The 11,370-nt window shown below is 34.8% G+C and overlaps 1 pseudogene; it reads right to left on the reverse strand.

The window, feature by feature from the left end:
• Positions 1-9,778: 9,778 nt before the first annotated feature.
• LOC104884452 (alpha-amylase-like) lies at positions 9,779-10,961 on the reverse strand (annotated as a pseudogene).
• Positions 10,962-11,370: the final 409 nt, after the last annotated feature.

Consider the following 11,370-nt stretch of genomic DNA (forward strand, 5'->3'; position numbering starts at 1 on the left):
GAACATCTATAGTTGAACTAGATGAGTGATCGCACTTTTAGACATTTTTTTTGGTTTCAAGGCTAAATCTTGGCTAATATTATATAACACATTGTTGGAGATGGCGAGACTTTAACACTTACATTGAGGGAGCGTGGTGGTAGAAAGAGATGAGCAATTTACTTAAGGACCCGATGAAAGGCCGGGCCTTGTTGGAATAATTTATAAAAACTCTTGATATATATCTGTTGTCCATGATTTCTCTCTTTTGAAGTGATTTCACGGATATTTTTATGAGTGTGTATATTTAGTTCAATCTTGCAACTTGAAATTTATTGTCACTAATCTGATTATATTTGCCTTTGGTATTTGTGTGAGAGTACTAATCTTTTTAGTCCTTTGGTCTTGATCAGTGGCTGGATGATACTAATGTCATGCATATTCTAGAAGCAATTAACACGTACTCTTTTCCTCTTCTAATTTGATAATGTTATAAAGGAAAATCGGGGATCACTTGGATATACAAATTGGTTGCTAAAGCCAAAAGTAGCTTTTAATTAAAGCTGGAGCAATATCTTTGAAGGCAGCATTATACTAGACACGTGTCATATGACCACGACCACATTGTTCGGACCTTATCGTTCAATTCCTTCTGTTTTGATGCTAAACTTAACAAAAATTAAATGTGCTTTTTATTAATTTTTTGTTTGAATTGTTCATAAGGTGACTTGTGTATCATTCGGTAACTATAGAATAAGGTACAAACGCGTAACTTTATCTTAATTTGGTTCAATACTTGATTTGCAGGCAACTATTTTGTATGTATTTGTGTTGATCTTCGGATTGGAATCATTATTCGCTTATTGAGAGAGTACTACACTAGTAATACTATTATTTATAGCATAATATTATTATTTTTATTATAAAAATGCTTATTTGTGTCGCATGTTAACTAATATGTGAAGCAAATGGCTTTCTTTTACATATAAAAAAAAGTGTTCTATTTCATGTTCTGATGATGCCAAATACTTAGGTTAATTTTACTATATATCATTTATTTATTTAAGCGAAAATTATAAAAACCGAAAATAATGTAATGTCCCAATTTGAATTTATATTTTGTTGAGAAAGATTGATTATTTAATCTAAGTCAAGATAGCATGGAGAATATTGTGGAGAAGCTCCCTTGTTTCTATATAACAAACTCTCATGGAATGACAAAACTTGAGGAGCTGATCCCTTGAAGCTCTCCAACCACCTCGCCACTAAAGGCTAGTGTAAGGAGTTTATTTTTGTTGCAAAGAATGTGGAAGAAGTGCAACGAAAGAAAATGCCATGATCTCCATCATTCCACTTGTGGGAGTTGAGGAGAATTTGGAGCACACCATGTCCCAATGGAGGAAGTACTTTGACAGCTATTTAAGGAAGAAATTATTTGAACAAAAACTTAAGAATTTTCAAGCGACATCAAGTGAATTATTACTTAGAAAGTTTTTCTTGTAATTGCTTCTTCATTTAACATACACATTTATAATATTCTTAGAGTGTGGGTTGAGAGAACAAAATCTTGTAATCAAGAGAGAGAAAAGAGAAAGAGAAAGAGAAGAGAGAAAGAGAAGACTTCTAGTGAATGCGAGTGAGGAAAGTCACGTGTTCATGGGGAACAAGGTGACTGGGAACTGGTTCCTAGAGGAACTAATTAGTGAGGATTGATTTATAATAAGTTGTAAGAACTATTATAAAATAAAAAGAGCAAGGTTTCTTCCTAAAGAATTGAGGAAGATAGCCTTATTAAAAGGATCTTCGTGTGTTATTCCTTGTTACTACTTCTCTTTATTAGCTTTCATTTTAGTTTATTCGCAAAAAGTTTAAAAGTCTCCCTAACTACAATTCACACCCCCTCCCTCTTGTAGTTGACCTAGTGTTTATACTAGACCAACAATTGGTATCAGAGCCCGATTCCTCCAAAAATCAGCTAACACTGAGGAGCTAGTTCCTGGCAAGCATGAACACTACGGGAGAAAGATTAGAAAAAGGTTACTCAACCCAACGTCCGTCTATGTTCAATGGCAAACACTATCCATACTGGAAAAATCGTATGGATATCTTTATCAAGGCTGAAAACTATCAAGTTTGGAGAGTCATTGAAATCGGTGACTTTGAAGTCACTAAGAAGGATAAAAAAAGGCGAGTTAGTTCCTAAGCCACATTCAAATTATGACAAAGAGGACTTTGATAAATTGGAGATGTACAATTTAGCCAAGAAGATTCTCCACTGTGGCCTTGGTCCCCATGAATACAATAGAATCATGGGATACAAATCGACCAAGCAAATGTGGGAACTTCTACAAGTTACTCATAAAGGAACAAGCGAAGTCAAGAGATCAAGGATAGACATGCTCATGCACAAGTATGATGAGTTGTTCCAAATGAAACCTAAAGAGTCGGTTCAAGAAATGCTCACTAGATTCTCCAATATTATCAATGAGCTTGACTCTCTAGGAAAGACTATCACTCAAGAGGAACAGGTTCGAAAAGTCCTAAGGAGTCTCCCATCGAATAACAAATGGATGGCGAAAGTCACAGCTTTGCAAGAAACCAAGGACTTCACCACATTTAATATCGAGTAACTTGCAGGTTCCTTGGTGACTCATTAGTTGCACCTAGGAACTCATGACGCTGATCCTAGTAGATCTAAAGCATTGGCACTCAAATCTGAAGAACAAAATGACTCAGAAACAGATGATGAGGAAGCATCATTGATCGTGAAAAAATTCAAGAATTCTTTAATAGGAGCTATAAAGGAAAGAACAAGAAGAAGCCGACAAAGCTAAGCTGCCATAAATGTGGAAGTCCTGACCATTTTATTAAAGAATGTCCGCTTTGGGAAACTGATAAGGGTAAAGGAAAATACAAGAAGAAAGGCAAGGAACTGCAAAAGCCTTTCTCAAAAACAGAAATGAGAAGGGCCATGGTTGCAGCCGTGGGGGGGGGGGGGAATCTGACTCTAACGAGGAGCAGGAACCGCCTGAAGAAGAAACAACTCATCTATGTCTCATAGCAAAGACAGATGATGTTGCCAAACAACAAGGTATGTATTAATGTTGTTGAAGAAGAGCTATCAGAACTTCCAAAGAATCAACTTATAAAATTACTTTTGGAAAATTTGGATGACTACAAGGCAATATGCATTAGAGAGGAGAATATGGAAAATGCCTGAGAAGTCACAAACGAACATTCAAAATGGTTTAGAACTTTGAACGCAAGTATTGAAGAACGATTCATTGAAATTTTTGATGAAAACCGACGTATTCAAGAAGCATTTGAAAAGGTTAAAAATGAAAACTATTTCTTGAATATGGAGATGGCAGAATTGAAACTATTTGTTCCTGAAGGACTAGTTCCCCATTAAATACCATAACAAATTTTGAAAAATTAAAATCGGAATACGATACAGTTTTAAATCAAATTATGTTACTTAAATGGAGATTGAAATCTTCAAGAACAAAACTTCCTGATCCAGTAAGTTGGATACAAAAGTATAAAAATGAAGGAAGAAATGGATTAGGTTACAATCATAAGAAGAAAAATAAAATGAAAAAATATGTTGATCTGCCAAGCAACCAAGTATGCTCTTACTGTGGGAACAGTGGTCACTTAGTGTCTGACTGTTCCTCCAGAGAAGAACATATTGAAAAGAGCACTCGCTTAATTAAGCAAGTGTGGAAAGTTAAAAGGAATTCAAGCCCGGTAGAGGAACCTAAGTCATATTGGATTCCTACCACTAACTAATTGTTCTGGAAACAGGCTAAAGTGAGAGGGAACAACCTGTGGTACCTTGATAGCGGTTGTTCTAAGCACATGACAGGAGACAAAAACAAATTTCTCTCACTTTCAGTCTATAAAGGAGGAAATGTGACATTTGGAGACAATCTTACAGGTAATATAGTAGTTGTAGGTAAGGTTGGGATATCTCAGTCACATTCCATAGATAATGTATTTTTGGTCGAGGGTTTGAACCATAATTTACTTAGTATTTCTCAGTTTTGTGACAAGTGGAACAATGTGAAGTTTACCGACGAATGTTGTGTAGTAAGTGATGCAGGTACAGGTACCAAGATTATGGAGGGAACTCAGATTGGAAACACTTATGTTGTTGACCTGAATCTAGTTCCTAGGAACAATCTGACTTGTCTAAGTGCGATTGACAATGAACCATTCCTTTGGCATAAAAGGTGTGGTCATGCAAGTATAACCTTACTCCACAAGCTAAGTGGTAAGAAATTAGTTGTTGGTCTTCCAACAATCAAGGTCTCAAATCATGAAGTTTGTGGCCCACGCGCAAGAGGAAAACAAGTTAGATCCTCGTTCAAACCAAAGAAGATGGTAAGCACACAAACTCCACTTGAATTGATTCACATGGACTTATGTGGCCCTGTACGTATCCAAAGTTGATCAAGTAAGAGATATGTACTTGTTATGGTTGATGATTTTTCAAGATACACTTGGGTTATTTTTCTTCACGGTAAAGATCAAACTTTTAATGAATTTGTAACCTTGCTAAACGAATACAAAGGGTAAGTGGTTTTAAAATGAAACATTAACGTTCTGACCATGGTAAGGAGTTTGAAAACTCCAAGTTTGATGATTTTTGCAGCAATGAGGGATTAGATCAAAACTTCTCTGCTCCTTGGACCCCACAACAAAATGGCGTGGTAGAAAGGAAAAATTGTTCTCTACAGGACATGGCTAGAACAATGCTGATAGCCAGCAATCAATACAAAAAAAATTGGCTATAGAGGCACATCATTTGGCCGACTTGCCTCTAAAACCTCCTTTTACCATCACATAAACATGGTTGCCTCTAAATTATATGGTTTTTAGTGTCACGTATATTCTGGTACCTTTAAAGACACATTTCAGCATCAGATGAATGTTGGTTGCCTCTATAACCATGTTTTTAGCATCACATGAATATTGGTTGTCTCTAAATCCATAATTTTAGCATTACATGAATTTAATTATCTCTAAAGTCATTTTTTTAGCATCAAGTGTAGTTAGTTGTCTCTAAAGCCATGTATTAAGCGTCACATGACTTTAGTTGTCTCTAAAGCCATTTTTTTCAGCATCAACTGTAGTTAGTCGTCTCTAAAGCCATGTATTTAGCGTCACATGAATTTAGTTGTCCCTAAAACCATTTTTTCAGCATCAACTGTAATCAGTTATCTCTAAAGCCATGTATTTAACGTCACATGAATTTAGTTGTCTCTAAAGCCATTTTTTAGCATCAAATGTAGTTAATTGTCTCTAAAGCCATGTATTTAGCGTCATATGAATTTAGTTGTCTGGATAGCCATTTTTTTCAGCATCGCATAGATTATTGTTGCATTTAAAGATATTTTTTAGTGTCACTTGAATTGTCGTTGCAGTGGAACTAATTAAGTTTTTTTTAACATCATGTAGAAAGTAATTGCATCAGAAGATAATTTTAATTATCAATTGAATTACACTTGATTAAAAGACAATATTTTAATGTGAAAAACCTTAAGGTTACACTTATATATGCCTTTATTAATATCATTAAGATTATGCGTAATTGCCTGTATGTGTGTGTGTATACATACCGTTAGTAATAATGTATAGATAAGTGGTTATTTTAATTTCTTTGCAATTTTTGTACTTTATGCGTGTTGTCGCGACCTTCCTATTTTGGTACGAGCTTTACTGTGTAAAGAAGGCAAACAACACTCTCACAATGCCTTTCCTCAACCTATATTTTATGCAAAGTCAATTATCTCAAGCAAGTCAGTCAGCATACAAGGTGCAAAAGCTGTATGAGTTAAGTCATAATACAATATTATGAAGTGAATGGCACATCCATTTACTTAGCTAATATATGCACCTAAATGCACCTAAATGCACTCAGATAGCTTGTAATACTAACAAAACGCAAAGCTAATGTTTCGTTAATATTAAATATCTAACTTTAATGTTTGAGGATGAACTTTGTTTTTAAGGAGGAGTAGATGTAATACCCCTTCGAGGATGAACTTTGTTTTTAAGGAGGAGTAGATGTAATACCCCGAATTTTCGAAAGTTATTTTATTATTTATTTTATGATAATGCGATTTTATTTGATAACTATGTTTATTAAAATAATGATTTGACTTAGTTTTGATTTATTTAACAAAGTTTAAAAATAAATCATTTGTTCATTATTCATTTTACTCTTTCCAATAGTTTAAACTTTTTACATTGTTATGAGCACCCTTATTCTAATTGTCCATCCATTTACTTAATTCAAGGCCCAAATTCTAGTCCATAGTCCATTTGTCTTTTCCTAAAGAGAAAAAGGAAAATAAAACAAAAAAAAAAGAAAAAAAATGAACGTGATTCATCTTCATCCTTCCTCCTTCCTTCCTTCGTCCAGTTCTGGGCTCAAGAACCAAGAAATTCGTCTTCCTTCCTCCTTCGGCTGATTCATGGCACATCAACAAAAAAATTGAAAAACTTCAACACCTCCCTCCTTCTCTTTCGTCCAGTTCAAGCACACACACCGAGAAATTTTCGAAAGCTAAACTCTCACCATTCACCATTTCAACCCAAAATTTCCTCCTATAAATACTGATTTCTCTCATTTGATTCCTCAGCAAAACCACTCCAAAGGTTGCTTCAATTCCCCTATTCTCTTCCTTGAATTTCTGATTTTTATTTTGAAAATTAGAAATAAAATTTCAATTCAACAATTTCCTCTGTTATTTCTTATCTCGCCGGAAACCACCACTACCTCCACCTTCGAACCACCAATTTGCACCACCACCGCCAGCTTCTCCTTCCCTTCGCACCTCCGTCGTCCTTCCTTTCCTCCCCCTTCGCGGCGCCTTCTGCTGCGTCCCCTGCAGCCTTCGCGAACCACCACCACTCTCAAACCCAACCTCCTTCTTTTTCGCGGTGCCTGAGCTTCGCCGGCGAACCACCAGCGCCAGCACCACCGAACTCCCTCTCCTCTCCCTGTTTCGGCTCCTCTGCTTTCTCCCTCCTCTTCCTTCGTTTTCCTCTTAAATTGAGGAACTGAAATCCTCCTCCCTTTTCTTTTAATCTAATTGTGTTTTAAAGTTTTGTTTTATTTGGTTTTTATTTGGTTACTTTATAACCTTTGACTTTCCTAAATTGGTCCATCTTACTAAGTTAGTATGTTTATTGCTTTAGTTTCACTTTAATCTTTTATAAACTTGATAATGTTTTCTAATTTTCGAAAATAAAATAGGATGTAAAATAAAGTTAGTTTTTCATATTTAAAATAATTGTTTAAGTAATTTTGTGAATACTTAAAACGATCTCTAAAATAATTTGAAAACCGTAAACTTTGATTCATAAACTCGCTTAAAATAATTTCTTTAATTTATTTGGATTATTTAAATCGTCTATTGTATAAAAACGGGATTATTTAGGAACCAACTTAGATCTCGTTAACATTATTGTAGATGCCGATTTCTTAGACGAGGAATACCAGGAGCGCAAAACCCTAACTCCCACATATGATAAACTAAACCTAAATCCCGCTATAAGGGAACTTACTATTATTAACCATAAAACCGAAAGTAAAAAGAATGAAAAATAAATTAAAGAAGCGAGTTTGGGCTTACCATGGAGGAACAATCCATGGTAGCCCCGAAGTTTAGGGTTTTTTTAGGGTTTTTTTTGTTTGTTTTGATTTTAGAGAGAGGGGGTGTCGACTAGAGAGAGATGCGTATAAATTAGAATGCCTTCTATGCATTTTTCTGATTTTATCTTTTGATTTGAAAGTTTCTTATTCGATCTAATTTTTTAAAATTTGATCTGAATTTTTCTTGTTATAATTGGTTTTTAAGTTATAATTTTTCCGATCCCTTATGATTTGATCCGAATTTTTCTTATCTGAACTAAATATTTTTGTCTGATTTCAATTTTTCCAATCTTAGCTAATTTTATCAGTTTTAATCTGATCATTTTTAAAATAAGCATTATAGTGCTTATATAAGTTGAAAAGAACGCACGCTTACGGTGCGTCCGTTCAACTCATTTAAGCACTCTAACACTTAGGGTGCGTTTGATTCACCTTATTTAAGCACTTGGTTGCTTATTTAAGAATTAATCAGATAAGATTAAATCACATTAGATAAGATATGAAAATTTCAGATCAGATAAGAATAATTCAAATAAGATAAGAAAAATTAAGATCAGATCAGATCAGAATAATTATAACTATAAAAACAACAACAATAAGAAAAATTCAGATCAGATCAGACTAGATCAGAAAAATTTAGATCAGATAAGAAAAATTCAGATCAGATCAGATCTGGTAAGAAAAGTTTAAATCAGATCAGAAAATTTCAGACGAATCAAACACACCCTTATCTTAAAAATTAACACATCAGATAAGATAAGATAAAAAAATCCAGAATAGGGTATGATAAATTCAGGAAAAAAATCCAGATTAGATCAAATCAGATAAGGAAAATTATAACAATGAAAACAACTACAATGAGATAAATTCAGATCAGAACAAAAATTTAAGAACAGATTAGATCAAACAAGAATAATTCTAAAAACGATCAGGTCAGATAAAAAAAATTTATAGTAGATCAGGAAATTTCAAATTAGATCAGAATAGTTCAGACAAAATGAGCTCACCATTAGTTGTTCATACAATGAAATAACAAAAAGAAATAAAAGTACAAAAGTGGCGCCGTTTAAATGTGCATGTAACGATTTGAATCAAAAATTCCCGCGATCTTACAATTCTAATATATTGATCGATTCAAATTAGAGGTGATCAAAGTGAGCCCGGCCCACCCGCAAAAAAGTGCGGGTTTGGGAACTATTTTCCGGCCCGATGCGATTTTTTTGAAAAAAAAGTGGGTTTGGGAAATGCAAAAATGACGTTTTTAGTTAAAATTTTGACCTGGTCCGATTTTGGCCCGAAAAGCCCGCTATTTTGAGCCGAAATATGCGGGTTTGGGCATGAAGATTTCGGCCTGAACTTTGGCCTGCTTGCTTGGCCCGAAATGGGCTGTATCTTTTAGCCATGGCCCGGCCCGGCCCATGATCACCTCTAATTCAAATCGTTATTAGAATCTTAAAAGTTTAAAATCGCAACTAAATTGTGAAAAATCGTTCAAATCGTTAAAATCACGATTTTTTGACGATTTTAAGGATTTAAAGAAAGAATGAAATCAAACAATTGGGCCAGGCCCATTCTTATAATGCTTGATATTTTCTAAACCCTACATCATCATAGAACATCTTCTCTCACCTCACTCATCTTCTCAGATTTTCAAACCACACTCATAAACTGATTCACGTTGCAACCTGCTACTTCATTAGTTCACTTCGGCAAATCGGCAAATCGGTAGTCGACACCTAAACATAAATTGCTCGATTTTTTCGTATTTCTACTTCAATTCTAATCTTTTTCGATCTACTTCTTGCAAAGACAGGTTAGTACTTAGTTGATTCGTTGAAAGCTGTTTTATCTTTATTTTCGCCTTCTTTTTTTCTTTCCATTGCACGAAAACAACTGTTGCATACGAAATCTACATTCTTAACTATTGCTACTATTGTTTCCACTTTCCATTTGTAAGATTTTGTGCTATTGTGCTAATTGAATTTATGTGAAATTGTTATGGGTAGTGTAGAATGATTATTTTTCTTTATTTTTATATCGATTCTCACAAATTATCAATCCCCTTCCCCTTCAAATCATCATAAATATTAAACATGGTGCAAATATTGAATTCGCATAGTGCATAAGTATGTCTTAACCTTGCTTTTCCCAAAAAGCATAATCTTTTCCTGAAGTAGAAATTTTAAAATTTGAGGGAATTAGATTGCCGACATTGTATCTTGGTCCAATCTTAACAATAACTTTTTCATCAATCATTGCAACGTATAAGTCTGCATCAGAGGCCATTATGTTCACACCACTTGATCCATTAATCATATTTCTTAGCCTAATCGAAGTCAGTTTAGCGATCTCTTCCTTAATGCCCCATTCAAAGAAATGGTCATAAAACTGCAACAAGAAAATGGTGTTATGATAAGATAAGACACAATGTAGTAGAGTTTCTTTGATGGAATTTCTCTTATATCTAGATAACACAGTAATTAAGGTCGATGTGCTTACTATTGATGGAAATCCCGGGTGAGTTAATATATAAGCATATCCTTGCATGACTTTACCAGATGGAAATGGCCAGAGTTGTTGTGTAGAGCCAGTGTCATGATTATCGATGAAAGTAACAGCGTTTTTTGGCGTAATTCCTATCAATCCAATGGGCTTGCCTTCAGAATCTTTCATTCTCCACCATTCTCCTTACACAACAGCTTGAAGAAAACCTTTGGTAGTAAAATCAAATGCAGCAATAGCACCACCACCTGCAGCTTCTACCCATTGTGCTAGTTTATTTCTATGCCCGTCTTGGTTATAGTCTGGTCTTCCATCTGAGTCATAATTGATGGAATCCCAAAGCTCTACAACTGCAAAATCAGGTGTAGTCTTTTCCAAGTAAATTTTCATGATGCTAGGAGCATATCCTTTAACAAAATCAAATCTCCACCCATCAAAGCCAATTTCCGTTTTAAGCCAATTCATCCAATCTACTAACTCCTTTTGTACTCTTGGATTACGATGATCTATATCAGGAGCACCACCATAATCGGCTCCGGTGTCTAAATTCCCACTACCATCAAATCTACAGCAGCTTGAAGAACACCTTTGGTAGTAAAATCAAATGCAGCAATAGCACCACCACCTGCACCCTAGGTTGCACATATACGGATACGGGTACGGGTGCAGATTCGGGTACGGGGGCATAAAACGGTAAGATTTTGAAATTTTAGGAAAGGGTACGCGTAACCATACAGGATACGTATCGTATCGGGTGCGGGTACGGGTACCTAGAAGAAGTACCCATGCTACATAGCCTGCAGCTTCTACCCATTGCACTATGTGAAATTGTTTGGACCAAGAGAAACTATGTACCAGATGTGACAAGAGGGGATAAACAGAAAAGGGCTTTACAGGGCTTCATAAGATTCTAATTAAATTAAATAAATATGATTTTAAATAGCATAATTATCTGAAATCCAACATAACCATGTTTGTGTATAAATTATATAATTGTATTGAACATAATAGTGGATCAGAATTATTGTTTCTACAAGCTAGCCTCCTAAGATTTTTAACAATATATGAAGAATAGGAACAATTTTTGGTTCACGGAACAAGTAACTAAGATATGGTCATGCTTAGTGTTTCATTGTATTTCTAATTTCATTTTTGAATATTTACTTAGCTATGTAGTTTTTATGATATCAGTTTGAACGCGATAAAGTAAGGCCATAAAGTAA

Source organism: Beta vulgaris, chromosome 3 (genome assembly GCF_026745355.1).
Source record: "Beta vulgaris subsp. vulgaris cultivar EL10 chromosome 3, EL10.2, whole genome shotgun sequence".
NCBI classification, from domain to species: domain Eukaryota; kingdom Viridiplantae; phylum Streptophyta; class Magnoliopsida; order Caryophyllales; family Amaranthaceae; genus Beta; species Beta vulgaris.